Raw genomic sequence first — 20,269 nt, 5'->3', positions numbered from 1 at the left:
CAAGACTGATGACATTTACGTTTTCCAAAAGCTTCAATAAAAGGCACTTTAGCTGCAATCACCTCCATCTAATTTCCCCAGTCAATTTTTTTTTTGCTTAAATCACACAACAGAACTGAGGCCTGAGCTGTTCTGACAACTTGTCACCGAATGGGGATCAGCCCAAATGGGATGTCTTAAAAACCAAGGACAAAGCAGAGGAGGCAAACAGACTAAGTGGCCTGAAAATGAAGTGGGATGCTAGAAAAGGGGAGATTGCCAGGAGTCGGTGTATTAGAGCTCTAGAACAGGTGTCTGAGGAAGGTATGGAGCCAAACAAACAGAAATCATGTTTTCTCTCTCTAGAGAGAAAACTAAAGGATTCTGGGTTTGGAAGGGCCAATTACTCTATTGAGTCTTCCAAGAGAGAAGGTATCTAAAGCACAAGAACCAAGCTTAGAAGATGAAGCCCAAAAAAACAGGATGGGTGTCTTCCTTTTCTGACAAGGTAGCACTGTAGGGGAACCAAAGCCCAGATTTCCTGCTCATAAGTGCACAGTGGCTCAATGTCGAAGAAACATGCTAAATAAAAATTTCACCCATTTTGAAACAGATTTATTTGTTAGTGTTATACACCAAAAAGTAAATATAATAAGAGTCTCAATCATTTTTATCAGGTAAAGTAATTAACAAAATAATCACGTGGGTCAAGTAAAAGATGATGTTATGAAATCTTACACAAATACCTCATAACCACTGTTGGGAGTTCCATAATTGAGAGTATTAGGTCTATTTTAAAAACTGTGAGTTAGTTTTGCCCATTTTTGAAATTAGTGTCAGTGTGTGTGTATGTGTGTGTGTGCCTAAGACACAGAGACATAAACAGAGAGAGAACAAGTCATACTAAAGACATTCATTTCATTTCACAGTTACATAGCATTCATTCATTTTTATACCATAATTATTTATTCTTTATGAAATAAATAGATATTTGGATTTTCCAGTTTGAAGATCTTTTCTCCAGATGAGTGTTTCTCAATCCACTTGCTCTGGTTTGCTTCTCTGTGCAGTGATAAAGCACTAACAAAAAGCTACTTGTGAAAAAAAAACCAGACTTTTGTTGTTCCTGTTAGTTTTCAGGTTAGTCTATCACCAACAAAGTCAAGGCAAGAATCTGATGGCAGAAACTGAAGCAGAGATCATGGTAGAACAATGCTTACCAGAGCACTTTTTTAATGACTTACTCAGCTATATTTCTTATATCCCAGGACCACCTGCCCAAGTGGCCTTGCCTAATGGGCTTGACCCACCATATCAACCATTCATCATGAAAATGACCAACAGACCAATCTGATGGAGGCAATTCCTCTATTGAGGGTCCTTCTTCCCTGGTGACTCTACCTTACGTAAAGTTGACAAAACAGACAAGCACACCTTGTGATCAAAACCAGGGCCTCATGTATGCTATGCAAGCCCTTAACCTCTGAATTACAACCCAGCTTCAACTTTGGAGTACATTCAAACAATACTTCCATAAAACATTCTTCTTATATTGATGAACATAGTTACATTTCCGTCCCAGGTCACATGCAGGAGTAAAATTGCTAATCCATAGTTGTGATTGGACAGCTGCATTTGGTATGTAATAGCTAGCTATTTGCTGAAGTGGTCTTCTTCACAACAGAGCAAGGGAGGTCGAGTTGTTGGACATTCTCAACTACAAATGATGCATGACTTCAGACTTTAATGACTGTACACAGTTTGAATTCCCATTTCTCTGATTACTAAAGGTTCGCACCCATTTTCATACACTATTCACCATGTGGGTATTCTGCTTATTTAGTTTTTCTATTGACTTGTAGGAATTCCTTATTTTTTCTGGAAGCAAGACCTTTGATGTTTACATCCAGACCAAAGGTAAATGTAGTAGCAAGAGAGCACCATACCACCAACCTGGACTCCTCAGTCCTTTTCTTTCCCTTCTTTCTTGCAACTGTATTTTAGCCCTAGTGTTTCTCAGCACTCACCATGATCAGCCCCAGCTTTCTTCCCCAGCCCTACACATTGCATACTCTACTTAGCTCCAAACAGCTTAGATGGCCAGAGCCTAATATGCAGAGGGATTGCAGCATCTGTGACAAGTAACTCTTCCAGGCCTTGTGCTCTGGTCCTCACCTCACTCAAATTCTAGTTCAGGGCTGAGGCTTACTCACATCTATGAGCTCACAAAGGAGTTGAAGCTGGATACAGAGCTGAACTCTTTGAATGGTGTCAGAAGACACTGGAATCTTATGAATAAGAACATTATGAGGGAACAGATGTACCAGTGAAAAACTTTCATAGATTCCACTTAGAAGACAGATTCAGGGCTGGAGAGATGGCACAGCAGTTAAGAGCACTGACTACTCTTCCAGAGGTCCTGAGTTCAATTACCAGCAACCACATGGTGGCTCACAACCATCTGTAATGAGATCTGATCCCCTGTTCTGGTGTGTCTGAAGACAGTGCATTTATATATAATAATAAATCTTTTTAAAAAAGAAGACAGATTCAGAAGAATATTTGTTTCTAAAAGGTAAGACTATTGGTCAGGATAGGATTTGGGCTAGGGTCTCATCTCATTGCTGTGAATAATGACTAGCCATTTGAGTTGATCAAAGATTGTCCTTCTTTAAACTTTAAAGTTCTCCCTAAGAGGAAACTCTCAATACCAAGCAAAGTGTCCACCTTCCTGTTACCTCCTTAAGAGAAAAATGATTTTCTGACTATGGACTAAAAGCATTTTCTATGTTACTTGTCCCAACCGAGTTGTAAATGGGATACCAGGTTTATACTATTGCCTTCATATCTGAGTTTTTGGTTATGTGATTATCCTAGAATATTCTAGTAACTTATAATAAAGAAAAGCTGCCATTTCTGAAAGAGGTAGGGAGATAATCATTTATGTGTCAGTATTTTCAAGAGAGTATTGCCCACCAGGTACTGAGCATCAATGTGCATCAGGCTTCCACCAGGTGTTGTATGTTAACTACTCCTGCTAATCTTTGTCATTCCTTGTATAAGTACTAATACCACCACATCACCTGGGTGCAAGGAAACAGAGGCCCAGAGAGCTTGAGCACTTTATTCAATATAATTCACTCACTCAACAAGAGTGAACCTCCCCACCTCTGCCTATTACTAAAGGCCCTGGATGTAACAAGTAATCACATCTAATTAGTCTGTGCTATCATTCTTTGACAGGTAAATGATGCTCTCTCACCCACCCCTTTTATACCTGTCCCATGATACGATGTTTTCATATGTATCAGCTCACCAGAGAACTACCTGACAGGGTTGTCATGGAATCAATCAGAGCCTTCGTTTCTTATAAATTCTTCTAAACAAAGAGATTGCTATTAATAATGCCTAGTGAAAACCAGAGTTTATCTACAAGGATTGGACAAGTAGACTTTGGCAGATCTGAGCAAATATTTTCTCTGAAATGACTCTCCTAAGCTTGATCTTCCACATGACTAAAGATATCAGAATGTCAACTTATAGAAGGAAAAAAAATATGAGAATCAAAGGGAAAGCAAGAGACCAGGTGTCCAATAGCTAAGCTCTAGGATTCTGTTTTCATAAGCATGAGAACTTACTGAAAATATGATGATTTGTACATTTAAACTGTGTTTACCAAGCCATTCTCATGCCTTCAGTGGTATGAATATTGAAGTGAGCCCTGTTTGGGTCTAGAGATTAGACTCTTCAGTGTTCTAAAGGCTAGGCAAATACTGCTATACCCAGCAAGATAAAAGATAACAACTGAAGCAACATAATCATGGGACTGGACAGACCCTGTGAAAAACCTTGCAGAAGAGATGAGAGATGTTCTTGGATGGGCCATGCCTGAACTGTGGAGCCTAGAGAGATATATAGATATCAAAGGGGATAGAAGAATGGTTTCTCCTAGACTTCTTCTTGATCACTTGGTAGACACTATAGACCTTTATCTAGCAATATGTCCAAATATATAATCACACCTAGATGATGCTGCCTCCAGCTTTAGGGACTTTTCAGACACAGAGCTCATCCCAGGACCACTAGCCATCAGACCCTCATTCTTTCCCCATCTGTATTAAATTGGGCATTTCTTATTTACATTTCAAATGTTATTCCCTTTCCCGGTTTCCAGGCCATCATCCCCCTAGCCCCTCCTCCTGCCCCTCCCCTTCAATGTGGGTGTTCCCTTCCCCATCCTCCCCCCATTACCACCCTCCCCCCCCCCAATAATCACGTTCACTGGGGGTCCAGCCTTGGCAGGACCAAGGGCTTCCCCTTCCACTGGTGCCCCTACTAGGCTATTCACTGCTACCTATGCAGTTGGAGCTCAGAGTCAGTCCATGTATAGTCTTTGGGTAGTGGCTTAGTCCCTGGAAGCTCTGGTTGGTTGGCATTGTTGTTCATATGGGGTCTCAAGCCCCTTCAAGCTCTTCCAGTCCTTTCTCTGATTCCTTCAACGGGGGTCCCATTCTCAGTTCAGTGGTTTGCTGCTGGCATTCACCTATGTATTTGCCATATTCTGGTTGTGTCTCTCAGGAGAGATATACATCTGGTTCCTGTCAGCCTGCACTTCTTTGCTTCATCCATCTTATCTAGTTTGGTGGCTGTATATTATGATCCACATGTGAAGCAGGCTCTGAATGGGCGTTCCTTCAGCCTCTGTTCTAAACTTTGCCTCCCTATCCCCTCCTAAGAGTATTCTTGTTCCCCTTTTAAAGAAGGAGTGAAGCATCTGCATTTTCCTCATCCTTCTTGAGTTTCATGTGTTCTGTGCATCTTGGGTAATTCGAGCATTTGGACTAATGTCCACTTGTCAATGAGTGCATACCATGTGTTTTTTCTGTGATTGGGTTACCTCACTCAGGATGATATTTTCCGGTTCCACCCATTTGCCTGAGAATTTCATAGTCATTGTTTTTGATAGCTGAGTAGTATTCCATTGTGTAGAGGTACCACATTTTCTGTATCCATTCCTCTGTTGAAGGGCATCTGGGTTCTTTCCAGCTTCTGGCTATTATATATAAGGCTGCTATGAACATAGTGGAGCATGTCAGACCCTCATTTTTTAAGAGAAAGAAAACAAAATGCACAAAAGTGTAAAGACTTTCCCAAATTTTGTAAGTCAGATCTATTCCTGTAGAAGACATTACACACTTCGAGGCTTAATCTGTGTTTCCTGTTCTCCTCTGGAATACCAAATGGCTGTCCACCACTAACTGTTTATGGATTAAACTACATAGGTGTCCCTGAAGTATCCACCACAAACATGAACTGGAGGTCTCTCTCTAAAGAAAATAGAAACTATCCAAACTTCTGTATGGAGACATAAGAGGTATGAGCAAATGGTCCAAATATTTTTGAAGAATCTAAGAATGGTATGAAACTGCCTACTTCAGAGAGATAAAGTATTTCATCACTCTCAGCAATTCCAAACAAGCAGTCTGTTAGAGAGGAAGACAGCTACTTTTTCTTTACCCAGAGGATACCCAAAAGCCTTTCTCTCCAGCTTTTTGAGGTCAAGGACAGTGTTGAAAATCTCTTTTGCAACTCTCAAGGGCAGATGTTGAAGAAATTCCAGATGGTTTTATCATGAGCCAAGTTCACAGGCTTGGCAAGACCCAGTGGGGCTGAATCCTAGAGGGAATTCTTCCGTCTTCATCTCCGTTCCTGACGTGGCAGGAGCTTTTAAAAGCCCTTCAACAGCTGGCTGAAGCCCAGAAGGTAATGAGCATGGATGGAGCCGAGTCTCGAGGTAACTGTTAATTTGATTAATACCAAGTATCTTTCATAATTATTGAAACATTTTGCTCTGCTTTCACCCATCTTTACCCCAACCAACTTGACGTTCTGGCCCCCTGGTTCCATCTGGTTCAATCCCCACCGCCTCTTTCTTTCTTCACAGGGCTGTTCAATTAATTTACTCCCAGCAAACAAAATCCACTATTGGGAGCTTTTGCTTTTGAAGTCTCAAGGCTGATTCCCTGCTGTCTTACAACCACTTCAACAGCCATGAGTCAAGAGAAAATCATTAGGTATCAGAGCGGCCCACTCCACTCCACCCCCAAGCCCCAAGTGTGCTTGCATGGCCGCAGAGTAATTGTAGGCAAGTTAGGGCAGAAAATTTAGAGGTGGGGTTTGGGAGAGTTCTGTCCAGAGGAATAGTGAGCTTGGAAAGCAGAAGTTTCCTAAACTGTTTCCAGTCCAAAGCAAACAGTACAACACTCGGGAGCCCTCCATGCTCAAGTGCTCCCAAGTTTACCTCTAGTTAAAATAGATATTTGGCTGGCAGTTCAGTTTCTGAGAGCCCCAAGGGTCCAGGTCAGTTGACAGTGCTGGTCTTCGTATGGAGTTGCTATCCCCTTTGGGGATCTCAATCCTTCCCCAAAATAATGTGGGAGAGAGTGGCTGGGAGGGGTACAGTGATCAGGTCATAAAATGAATAGATAAAGATAAATAAATTAATTAATTAAAAATAGATACTAGGCTGGCCAACATGTTTTATGACAAGATTTACCTGTGAGCCTAAAAGGTCATAACAATACTGTCCATCTCTTGCCTCCATAGCTTTGGTATTTTCATGTCTCCTGCACAAAATTTGCCGCCAAAGAAACAAGTTCAAAGCTTAGAGTACCCACTGAAGCAAAGACTCAGTTGTATAGTTTATGGCTTCCCAGTTGCCCTTGTGGCAGTCACTTAGGGGCATCACATTGCCTCCATTGGTTCTGAAAGGCACATATTGCCTGGATCACTCTATCTAGAGGGATATATACTCTCCTATCTCAAGATGAGAGAGTCCTTGATCCTTTCTAATTATCCAGTGATCTGGAACCTGAACCCACAACTTAAGATACTCTTCATTCTCCCTCCCAGCCCATGTTCAGTAAATTAAGAGCAACCTTTCCAAATAGTAGTATCCAGACTTCGTAGTTTCCTCTCTGTTACCCTATCATGAATGGGAAGCCTTATGTGTTCCATTAAAATTATATTGTCTTTAACTTAACAAGCTTTTATATTAAACAGCTTTACACAAGTCAGTATCATCAGTGTTTTATAAATATAGATTCACTCTCATGCCAAGTTTCCTTTTACTGTGGCAAGGAACATTTATGTGACTTGCCTGTTATAACCCAACTGGTATGGCTGAGCTAGGATATAACCACTCTGTGTTCCACACATGATGGCACACAGCTGGAGTCCTGCTTGTCTGTCCTTGTCAGAGCCTAGGATTGTGTGTTTTCTCACTGGCCTCCCAGCCAGATGCACCCCTATTCACGCCATCTTTGCTGCAGGAACGTTCCTCTTCACTTGTCTCCTGAGAGATTCACCTAGGCTTTTTGTCTCCTGAAGGATTCGCCCAGGCTTTTTGTCTCCTGAAGGATTCGCCTAGGCTTTGGCTCTGAAATAAACAATGTAAAATAAACCATCAACTGTCATACTTCCCAGATCTATCGTGTCACAAGTGATGATAGTTCTGCACGGGTGTGTACAAGGGCAGAGATTATTGTACCTGAGGCAGTAACCAATGCCTAGGGTTAGTGGGCAAAGCTTCCTGAAGATCTCTCTTTCTGACCTCTGCCAGGAGATTCCATTCCTGCAAATCTGACCAACTCAACAGACATACACTAGTCTTGGATGCTTATAAAGTCTTACTGAAGCTCTCACTCAATTCTCCCACACCATCCCCATTCTGAGTGGATGGCAATATCCGGTCAGATTGCAGATCCTCTCCATATGCATTAGCCACATCCTGATGGCATCTGACTTGAAATAGTTGCATTCAGCACCTTCCCTTTGTCATACTCATTCAAGGATCAAGATCTTGAACAGAGTTTCAGCTTCCCTGCTGGCTGGGCTTCTACAAGTTCAACCTAATTAAAAACACCCCATTCTGTACTTTTGCTAGTAAGAGCTTCTGTTTTTCTTCTAAATCTGCATCTCATTTCTTACCAGTACATTCTCCCTTTGGGCCCCTTTCGTCTTCTAGAGCCTATTAAAACAGCAGTGCCTGCCTTATTTACATGAAATGAGGGTACAATACATGCAATTCCCTTCCTCTCATGTCTTGAACAATTTACTCTCCCTCTTCCACATACTGTGTGCTTCTTGTCTCTCTCTCTATTGTTCTTTTCCCTCAGCTGGGATTTGAGTTTAAAATGTATACCGTCACCAGTCATCCTCTGTTACTCAGCTCTGGTGGGATTGGAGAAAAAATGAATTTCCTGTGTTTCTCACTTGGAGATTGGTCACATGACTGAGGGTGTATAGCCTTCCCTCCACACAGGAGAGGAAATTAATTCAAGCCAACAGTACCAGATTCCTAAAATAGAGATGAAAGTGGACAGCCTAGGTATGGCTTTAGCTACAGTGCACTAGCATTTACCCACACAGTGCCTATGTTAGACACTGACACCTCTGGATTAATAAGTATTATTAAATAAATGAGGGAAGGGAATGGAAGAAAAGGGGAGAGTGAATGACAGTTACTTTTACTGGCTGGTAAGAACTGGTTTCTAATACTTGCTTACTTGCCCAAGGCATCAGTCAAGAAAACTCCAGCCTGACTTAGAAAAGGATTTTTGCCTCCAGGTTATAAATCTTAGCAACAATCTGTTCTAATCATTATCATCTGTAGACCTTTGGTCTATTAGCCCTCCTTATTAGAACTCCCTAACCTGACCCTCAGCAGAATATATGGCCACACAGAATTTTAATTTAGCATTCATTACCCCACTTATACACCCCAATATTGGGTCTTTCAACCTCAGAGAAGTCATGCTCAGAACCACAGTGCAGTACAATACTACACTTTGCCCTTACCTAAGCAGCATCATCTTGGGAGCAAGAAAGAGCACCCATGGACCTGGTTTCTCCAACTTTCTGGGCAATGCTTAAAGTGTCTTTAACACTGAAGGCCTTCTGATCCAGTTCAGACCTCAGGGCCAAAGGGCAAGCTTCCTAACATGTAAAAGATGCTACATCAGCATCATGCTATGTGACAAACTTGAGCCTATATTCTTTCTGGATCTCTGATAAGAAAACCCATGGAGAGGAACTAATACATAGTTAGTAACAGACAATGTTAGGCTCTGAGGCCAGATGTTGTGGGCGCCAATACTTAATTTTGTTATTACAGAATGGATGAACTTGTGCTCAGGACAAAAGAGAAGTTGAGGAAATCTCTTTGGACAAACAATAGCAAGGACATATCTACTCATCTCAAGGACTTAAGAAATCTTATTGGCTAATTAATTTGGAATAACACAACGCTGGAAGACTCAGGGAAACCATGTTCTTTTCCTCTAGCACCAGGAACCTGGCTGCTTTGAAAGGGCACCTCTGCTTTTATAGGTCCTACTGGGCATATTCTACCGGAGCTGACATGCTGGCTCCCTCAAAGATGCACTTTCTGGGATTTCCATGGGCATAAGATACCTTCCTGGGGATGACTACCCACACACAGGAATTTTTAGTTCTTATCAGGTGGCTTCATAACCAGCACCTTGTCATCTTTACCCATTAACTCCCAGTCAAAGTCCCATGTGGGCATATTAACATGAAGTCCTGGTGTGAGGGGGGCATTGAGTAGGAGAGGGAAGACCTCACAGTCATAAGGGGAAGGAGGCCACAGGGAATGATGAAGGATCAGGACACTGACTGGGAATACTGCTTGGAGAGCTAACTGCCTCCCACTATCCAGTATCCTCTGACTCTTTTCTCCTTCAAGCTCACATTCTCAGCCCTCCTAGGTACCCAAGCTTGTTTATAGATAACTGATTTACAAGCTCCCAGGCACACAATGAGATGCAGCCTTTGAAATTTGTATACCTCCAAGGAACAGCACTACACTGTGGCCCTCAATAAAAGTACAGTCCCTAGGATCCCTGCTTCCTGTTGGGAGAGATGTGGAACTTGCAGTCTCCAGGGAACCAGTATGGAGTGTCCACACTGGGAGGTGAGGTGTGGATAAATTTAGACAGAACATACACTGTCATGCTTCCAGCTCAAACAGAAGTGGGAAAGATCTGGCCTCTCCAGAGCTTGGTGCACCAAGCAGAAGCATTGACCCCCAAGTAAGGGCTCGGCCCCATTTTGAGGACAAAGTACACTTAATAGCTTTGGAAATGCGCAGCTGGAATAAAAATTGTTACCAAAGTGGGTTCTTCAAATTTTAGATAAAAGCAATTGCTGTGAAAGCTTCAGTCAATTGAGTCGTACCAAATGCAGCCAGATGACTTAATGCAGCTATGATAGAGTCAGGCACTGATTCTGGGAAAGGTCAAGGGGACAGTGGGTGTCTGGAAGACAACAGCACCCTCTGTGTTTGCAGTCAGAAGAGGAGGGCAGGAGTGGGCAGAGAGAAGAGCTCCTCTCTTACATGGAGAGTGAGACATATGCTGCAAAAGGGGTTGGCTAGAAGTCCAACAGAGAGGCTACTTGCTCATTCCCCAGGAGCCATGCTGGCCTGCTCTGGGTGGGCTGTGTCCTTTTGTACCTGCTTGAGCCCTGACACCATACCCTTGTCACACTAACTTTTACTAAGGAATGACCAGAGTAAGACACTATTTTGCCTCAAGAAGCAGACAGGAAAGTCACTTCAACACAAGCTGGAAAGTGTTATTATAAAGACCCACTCCTGGTATGAGAGGAGTCTAGAGAGGCCAAATCTCATCAGGCAGGTTGATGACTGAGTAAGAGAGTGGTGTGCATTGCAGGAAGAGAGGGCAATACAAGCAAAGGAGCATGTTGCAGTAAAAATTAAAAAAGCTGCAGAACAGGTTCCCACGAGTCCCTGGAAGCCTTATTCTCTCAATAGTTCTGGCTCCTGCAGATCATTAGAACTAGCGCTAATGTATCTCAGTAGCTCCACGGATGGATGTGTACAGGATTTTGTGTTTCTAGATGGGCAAATCATATCTTATCAATTGGATCAGAGGATATTGTGTGATGTATTCTTTCTTGTGGCGACTTAATTGAGTTCAAGAAAGGGTATGGTGGCCCCATGTACCTGGTCACCATGGAATTGGGATGTGTATGCCTGGCGTGGTGGAAACCAGCCAAGAGAACTATGAGTGAGGGCAGGGCGGCAATGGCCTGGTAGGTATGCACAGGAACCGGTTCTGCTGCTTTTTTATTTTTCACCACAACAGGAGGGAGCCTCTAAAACATTCCAGACTTGTGCATGAATCTCCTTTAGTGGAATGAAGGATGTCAGCCATGTTGAAGAGGGTGAAGGGGTCTTCTTGATGGGAAGAGCATTTCTGGGTTGTTGTGAGTGACTGTCCAGAATGGGAGTGTCGTCAAGTTCCCATAGCCGCATGACTCAGCAACTACTCTGTCCTGACCCTTGACCTGGAATAAATTTTGATAGGCCAGTTTGTCTATTAGACTATGAGAGTCTTAATGATCTCCCCCTCACACAATGCTGAACCAGTTGTCAGGAGTCAGGAGTCAGATGAATAAAAGGGAGGGAAAGACTAATTAATAAAGGAAAAAAATCAATGGGGTCAGTGTTCCAAGAGGTGAGAGAACAGCCAATCACCACAGCAGTACAAAATGTAAACTTCACCAAAAACGGCATCAGCTAAATCATGATGTGTTTGCTAACAAAGGTTTAAAAGTATTTCCTTACACAATGTACCACAAGAGACCAGCAAATAGAGAGGCCTCATGACAGTGTTTCTTAATCTTTCTAATGCTATGACCCTTTAACATACTTCCTCATGTTGTAGGGAGCCCCAACCATGAAATTATTTTTGTTGTTAATTCATAACTGTAATTCTACTACTGTTATAAGTTGTAATGCAAATATCTATGTTTTCTGATGGGCTTAGGCAACCAGTGTGAGAGGGTTGTTTGACCCCCAAAGGGTTATGACCCACAAGTTGAGAACCACTGCTTCATGGGAAAGAACCCTGTAAATGATACAGTGTGAAGAAGAGGACTCTTGTGTGTGATATATCCCTGGGGTGTATAGACATTGACGTAACTAGTGAGTTGTTCTTTTATGTCAGGGATAAAGGGGAAGATTTTATGTGCAGAGGGACTCCTGTCTTTGGTATGCTTTTTTGCCTTATTGCATATGAGGAAACCGAGACAAGGTGGAAAAATAAACTAAACAAAGAAACACATGTCAGAAAGAGTTGAGCTATTGACGTAGTTGTCAGATTCTGGAGCCTGCAATTCTAGCCACCTAACTCTGCTGCTAAGGCAGGGGAATGTATATACACATTCAAAGAAACAGTGTGACCTAGCTCTTTCCAAGACAGTGAATCTAGTGGGCACAGAGATGAAGCAGAGGCATAGTACAGTCAGGTGCTCTCTTCCACTTGGGGAATATGTCCCAAGACCCTCAGCAGGTCTCTAAAAGCAGTACTTTTAAACCCCTACATCTATATCTACTATATTTCCCTTGCACATATATGCCTATGATTAAGTGCAATTTATAAATTAAGCACAGCGAGAGATTATTATCAACAACTCATAATGAAATAGGACGATGATAAAAATGCTCTGTAATAAAATTGTGCTTGTGGTTTAGAACCATTCTTTGTGTTCCTGAGTTAGGGAAGATGTGTACATGTGTGAGCAATTATGCAGACGCTAGGCTCAAGCTTAGTTGTCCTTCCTCTACCTAACATTTTTCTATTTGGTGTTTTTGATATTTTAAATATTTTCAGATCTCAGATAACTGTAAGAAACTAAAACCACAGGAAAAGACAGAGGGAGTAAGGGGAAGTGCTGCAGAGCTACTTGGGGACAAAATGGACATTTGGGTGGATCTTATGAAGGCAGGTGTCAGCATCCCAACACCAGAACCATCAATTGTGTTCCATCAAGGTCAATCTTCAGTATGAGTTCATGGGGTCAGCTTATATGCTAAGCCAAGCTCAGTAGACTTCTAATTGTGCAATGACTTCCAGTACCTAGACCACAAAATGAGCTGCTCCAGAAGCAACCCACATCTCTTGCTTCTGTAGTTTGAAGCTATAGGAAGAGTAAGCCCTCCCGCAAAAGCGGTGAGATCCAAGAGAATCTGCCTGCTGGCAGAATTTGCTCCACAGGCCTTAGGCAGCGCATAAGTTACCAGGGCCTCCACTTGGGGCCAGTCCATGTAACATTGTGCTTAGCATCCTCACCAGAAGATCAGAGACAGACTCCATCCCATCAGCCTCCGCTGGAATCCCCACTTCCCACATCTACTCCTCACACAGCTTTTAGGAAGTAACTTCACTATGCTGAGAGATTATACAATCCAGGAATGTGGGTCATTCTGTCTACCCATCTCCCCATATCCTGATTCTGGCCATCTGCAGGTTAAGTGGATATTACGTATGACACTGTCCAAATGCACCGTGTGGCTCATTTCCAATGCCATCACACAAGCTAAGGCTCATATCACCACCTTTGTGTCTCCAAAACCAGTCAGCAGGTCACTTTAGAATTCAAGGTACTTTGTAGGATGCAGAGGAATACTGTGCTGCAGACAGGGTAGGGTAATGCCACACTCCTATGGGGCAGGCTGAGTTTTCTCTTCAGTCTGTACCTCACTCATTCTTCCTCTCCTCCCTCCCCTCTTCCCTCTCCGTTCTTGCTCTCTTTCATCCTTTCTTTCTGCTATATAAAAATTCATGTGATTAATGTATACAATTTGATGATTTTGGAAAGGAGTTCACATGCATGCTGCTATCATCAGTCTATGCCATGAATGTATTTCAAGTACAAGACTTTCTTCCCAGAGCCTTTGTTCATAATTAGCTTGTGTATGTTAAGAACACATGACAGAAATCTACTATTTTAGCATTGTTAAGTATATAGTGTAGTACTGTTAACTATAGACATTATGTTTTATGGGCCTCTAAAACTTCTGTAAATAAGATTTTCACCCTCTGACTAATATGTTTTCTCATCCTTTAAAAACCAGCATTTCACTCTATGCACCTGCGACTTTGTCTAGTTTAGCCATGTCTGGATTATAACAGTATCCCCTGAGTATAACAGCATCCCCTGGCTTCATCCTCATTATCAAAGTGCAGGATCTTTTTTAAAAACTTAGCATTACTTTAATATATGTATGTATATACCACATGTTCTTTATGAATCCATCTAGGTACACATCAAGGTTGTTTCTATGTCTGGCCAATTGTAAGTGTTAGTACAACACACATGATAGAGCAAACAGTTAACAGAGTTAATTTCATTTTGTTTCCTTCATGAAGTCCCAAGATCCACATCTCCTCCCAAGATCTCTGGGCCCTGCCAGTACAACTGGCTTGGTGATGTTCAGAACTGGTGGGGTCTGAAGTCCCTCTGGGGCATCAGAAATCACTGTGTGTAAGGCCAGGAGGGGTGAACTGGAATCTAGGACAAATGCTGTGGTTACGGATTTCCCCTTTCTTCTTCTCAGGCTTTTCCCCTTTCTTCTTCTCAGGGTTTTCAGATATGGTTGCACACCAGGCTAGAAGGACGAAGCAGAGTCCTGAGAATGAAGTGGGGGGGGGGTGCGTACTTCTCTGAGGATCTTAGTAGTAAAGCTCTTTTAAAAGAAGGTCTTCTCCAGCAATCTTTTAAACCAGCCTTCTGAGATGATCTTAGCTTATGGTCTATTTCTTTATTGGGATGGATTTGAATACATATGCTTTTAGGTGGTGGACCAAAAGTCATATTGTTTTGGCAAAGGGGTTAGAAATATCCGGGTGGGAAAAAGTCATTGGCTGAAGGCTTATGGCATTAATGATGCTCTACTTGCATGGGGAATAATTCCAGATGCTATGCTCCCTGATTGTCTACCTGTGACCATCTGGTGGGAATCTCCAGTTTACATGCTCCAAGGAGGCACCAAAACAAGGAGGCAGTTAGTTATATTTCTGCTGGTCTCAAGTTTTGAGATTTACAAGATTTGAACACTGCTCTGCTTGCCAGGTCCACACCAGGTCCTTTCTTGGCTCTACGTGCCCCACAGATGTGCGGTACAGTTTCCAGTTACATGGTAATTCTATGTTTAATATTTAAAGGGATTTCTCTGTTTTTCAAAATGGCTCTAGCCACTTATCCTTCTTCCAACTTGCTATTTATAATGACTTTCTTTTATTTTTAATTATATTCTATTTATATGTGTAAGGGTCTGTGCCCAGGAGCACAGTGCCTACAGAGGCCAGAAAAGTGCATAGGGTTGCCTTCTGATCTCCTGACATAAGAGCTGGAAATTAAACTCTAGTCCTCTTCAAAACCAGCAAATGCCCTTGATAACAGCCATTTCTCCAACCTCAGGACATTCTCTATAAAATGGAATCTTTCCAGATGTTTCTAACAAGATGAAAATTTACCATGGAAAAAATATGTGTTCCCTTTAACCCTTTTTACCACTCAGAGATGATAGTATGCCCAAAATCCACACTGAGCCACCTGAGATTATATGAGCTGCCAGGGTGCTGATGTTCTGAGATAGCAGGTAGATATTAACGATATGCTACTTAAGAGGCTGAGGGATAGACCAGTCAGTAGGCAGCACTGACTGGTCATTGAGTAAGCATAAGGATCTGAGTTTAAAACCCCAGGACCCATGTATTAGATATGGCTGTGCCTTACTGTAAAACGCAGTATTTTCTGAGAGACAGAAACAAGATGATGTCTGGGCCTTTCTGGCTTCCAGCCAACCTCTAAGTTTAGTTAAAGACTCTGTCTCAAGGGAATAAGAGGGAAAATGATAGAGCAGAACACTCAACATCCTCCTCTGGCCTTGTATGCATGAATAGGGATACACTCACACACAAACACACACACACACAAACACAAACACACGCACATGTGCATAGACAACACATACACACAGTACACTGAACACAAATAGGGTCTTACCAGCTAAACTTCAAGAAAAATCTTTATACATTTGTCAGACAAGATTAAAATAATTAATAACATAACTTAGATCAAGCATATATGAATATATATGCATAAATATCTTTGTCAATAAAGTTAAAAAGTTAGGTATACTCTACTTAGAAATAGATCTGTGGATTGATTTGCCACAAACAGACATGCTAAGACTGAAGAAATATCATGAAGGATATTCAATTATTTATATTTTGATACATTAATAAAGAATGTTAAGCACTATTTCATCTTTAAATTAATATTGCTTATTTCTCTCATATACATTTTGTATCATTAACATATATAATATGTTATTACAAATCATATGCTAACATTTGTAAAGGAAACCCAACATAACAGTCTAAAGATGAAATACTTCCTAAAATATATGATCATACATGAAAAATGAGATGACACATGACATAAATAATCTGACAAATAAGAAAATATAGACTTATAGTAGCTACTTTTCTGGTTGCTGTGACAAAATGCATGCTCAAAAGCAGTTTAAGTGAAGATTGGTTCATGGTTTGTGCTACACTCCATCATGGTATAGAAGGCATGATGACAGGACAGTGATGTGACTGGTCACACCGTGTTACAGTCAGGAAAGACAGTGGGAAATGGTGGTATTCTACTCTCCTATTTTATGCAGCCCAGGAATACCAGTCTATGGGATGGTGGCACCGACATTCAGAATGGGTCTTCTCTCTTCAGTTAAATCTCTCTGAAAATGCCCTCACAGACCTATCCAGGGGTGTATTTCCCAGGGGACCCAAAACCAGTTCAAGATGACAGTCAAGATTAACTATCACAATATTATATACAATATATACTGATTGTTGTATATAACATTATATATGCTGATTGTTCTTAAGACAATGATCCATATGTCATGTCATGTCCTCACTCATTTCCTGTGGCTCCTTCCTCTAAGATCCTTCAAGATCAGCACACAACAATCTTCTTTCACCCAAGAGGATCCAAAAGTCATTTTTGAGAACAGTGGAGTGATTTAAAGAAAGAGAGGAACAAAGTGGTAGCCACCAGGAAAACAAAGTCAACCCTTCTATTTCATCACTAAACGACTACAGTAGTAACCTGTCAGGTTCAGATGTAGGCCACACTAGAACCCTGGGCCATGAGCCCCAGGGATCCAATCAGTAAACGTAAGTAACGCTTCAAGTTCTCAGCTAGAGGACGTGGAAGATCGGAGAAGATGATCTTGTAGCCTTCAAGATTGTTGCTTAAAAATCTGTCAGGTAGATGCACCTACAACATCTCCAGAGATAAAGAGCATGAAGACAGTGGATTCGTGAGATTATAGAGGAGAATAAAAGGATAGGGAAAGCCTGACTAGAAATGCCAACTTTCCCCTGGGTCTTATATGTCATCCTGGAGTTATAGTAAGAAAGAAGTCTCCATGGCTGTGAGGAGTTGACTGTATTTCCAAGCATGGGGCTGTCGGGGAAATCTGCTTATAGAAGCAGGTAATGGTTGATACTGCTGCTATGAAGTACACTTATACTCATTCAGGTTCTAAATACAGCTATGTGGCAAGATATCTTTGCAGTATGTCAAATATCCCCTGGAGTGCTTGGAAGGAGATATAGATGTACCAAATGGCAATACTCCATAAAACTAACTACCTGGGAAATTATGTAGGAAAAATACATGTGATACCAGTGTTCTATGTGGTGAATAAGTTAGGATAAGCTGTAAATGAAAATATTGAATAGGCAGTGTCTATTAGCCTTTTGGTCCACAATTGAAATCACTGGTTAAATGCATCCTCAGTGCCTCAGTGCCACCAGCCATGGTGATTATGCCATGCCACCAGTCCCATTCTGTTCCATCCCAAGCCAGCAGTGAGAATTTAGGTTTGAGCTATATGACCCCCTTCCCCTAAGTATTTTATCTGGTCACCACCTCAGAATCTGAGACTCTCAGAGTCTGATGACTCTCAGACAAAGTTCCAAAGTCTCTGCTCCCACAAGCGGATCTCTAGAGTGGATCTCTAGTGACAAGTCTGGGTTTTTTTCTCCTTCCACAAAGATAACAGTGTGCAATCAATAAAAGAGTTGGGAAGTCATTACACTAAACAAAAAGGAATGAGCCATATGTTAAGAAATACAAACATACATTAAAGTAAGTCTTCACATCCTCCTCTACATAGGACGCTTAGCTACTTATCACCTATGCCTATCTCGATGATGTCACTGAGGAAGAAGGACAACGGGAAACCCCAGCTCCACCATGATGCACACAGATAACTACTGTCATGCAATCTCTTTATTGCCTTTCTTATCATCGTCCTTAGTTTATCTGTGTTCCACACTCTACCTATAGATGGAATTCTTCTCACCCATGCCTATAATTGCCATAAAGTTTCTCTCAACTATTTTATAGGTTTACTCTCTACTGACTTCTTTCCTATTTTGGGAGGAGGGAAAAAGAAAGAGGGAGGAAGGGAGGGAGGGAGGGAGACAGACACAGACAGAGACAAGAATAAGGCAGGAACGGAGGGAAAGAGAGAAAGACAGTATATGTGTGTGCCCACACAAGCATGTGTGCTGTGCTATATCATATATATATATATACATATATATATATATATGTATATGATACAACCTACAGTAATCCCAATGAGTCATCTTGTTTTATTCAAGCCAAATCTACCTATGTCATGATTCAATGACAAAGGTGATAGCATCCAAATTCCTGGACTGAATTATGCCAGATGATTAACCTCAAAACCCAGACTCTGGAATGCTTCAAACCATGCTTGCAATTCTTTTGAGGCTAACATGACACAATAATGAAAAAATCTACACCTGAACTCAAATAGTGAATTACATCTAAAATGAAGGCATATTAAACCATTGTATCAAATTATTTCCAGACTGTGTATATGAAGCATATATGAAACATACATGAACTTCTAATTTTATTTAATAAGGAATTAAGAACTTCATATGTTCAAAAGTAAGTTCAGATTTCTGTACTTCTGTGTCCTTCTCAAATTCAACATGACCAAACTAAAGCTTCAAATTCTTGCCCATCAAGACTACTGTCTCTCCTTCATTTCTGTCAGTGACAACCCTCCCCTTTTATAACTCTATCCCAAAGCATTAGAGTCAGTCTTATGTTATTCTTCATTCACGCACTATATCCAGTCTGTCAGACCCTTCTCCTGCCTCCAAAATATACCCAAAATCTAACTATTTTGCACAGTCTCCACTGATAACCTCTCTGTCCAAGTCAACAAAATGTCCTTTACATACTGCAATCGTCTCCTGACTGGTGTCTTGGCTCCTCTACTTCCCAGTTCACATCTTCTTAGCACAGCAAACAGACTGAACTGTCTATGAATACGACGTCATCCAGACCTAACTCCTCCAGTAGTGGCTCACCATGCCCCATGTAAGTTTGGGGTCCTTGCAGGATCTGTTCTAGGCTAAGCACAGACACACGTGGACTTCTATCACTTTCTCTTCCCATTTGATTCTGTGGTACCTTGGAATTGTTGATATTTTAGAGCATATCAGACATATTTTGTCTTAGGGCATGAGCTCAGTCTATTGTTGCCTATCTCTTTGATTTCTTTCTTATGATTATACAATGATGTCCTCCTTCAAGGCACAATGTGATTCCAATCTCACCTGCTTTTCAGTTAACCCTACAACAGATAACTTGCAGCACCCCCCAACACTCTTGCTGGTCTTCCTCTTGCTTTTCTCCTTTGGATTCATTACTATTTAATATATTACATGTAGTTGGCCCTCCACACCCTTGGGTTCAATGCCTATGGATTCATCCAATAACACATCAAAAGCATTTGCTAAAAGGACTGGAGAAATGGCCCATTGGTAACAGTACTTGAACAAACAAGAAGATGTGAGTTTGAATTCTAGTACTACCATTAAAAATAGATGAATATGGCCACACATACACTTAAACTTTAGCATCATGGCAGATGGCGACAGGATCTCTATGACTTGTTGGCTGCCAGCCTGGCTTTAGGTTCCTTGAGATATCCTGTGATAAATGAATAACATAGAAGGTATCAGACACATGACAATCTGCTTGGCCTCCCATGTACATAGGTACAAGCACTACACACACACACACACACACACACACACACACACACACACCTCAAAAGAAATAAGAAAAGTATATGGTAAATAATGTACTAAACATGAACAGACATTCTTTTCATTATTGTCATTATTTCAAAAACAATGAAATCTAAAAATTCTGCACACAACATTTGCAATGTATTATGGACACTCTTAGTCTAAGGGGACACTTAAAGAATATGCAAGCTTTATGTAGGTTAGATGCAAACACCACACCATCGAATATAAGGGTTGGA

General features: G+C 41.4%; 1 long non-coding RNA gene across 1 annotated transcript; it reads right to left on the bottom strand.

The window, feature by feature from the left end:
• Nucleotides 1-7,056: 7,056 nt before the first annotated feature.
• On the bottom strand, nt 7,057-19,929 carry LOC134481984 (uncharacterized). Its single transcript, XR_010057946.1, has 2 exons — nt 19,844-19,929; nt 7,057-7,417 (listed from the first exon to the last, which is right to left on the bottom strand). It is a non-coding gene; the product is annotated as an uncharacterized LOC134481984 (long non-coding RNA).
• Between the last annotated feature and the right edge of the window lie 340 nt (nt 19,930-20,269).

This window comes from Rattus norvegicus, chromosome 15 (assembly GCF_036323735.1).
Source record: "Rattus norvegicus strain BN/NHsdMcwi chromosome 15, GRCr8, whole genome shotgun sequence".
Classification (NCBI taxonomy): Eukaryota; Metazoa; Chordata; class Mammalia; order Rodentia; family Muridae; genus Rattus; species Rattus norvegicus.
Note: the sequence above shows the minus strand (reverse complement) of the source record. Positions and strands in the feature narration are given on the sequence as shown.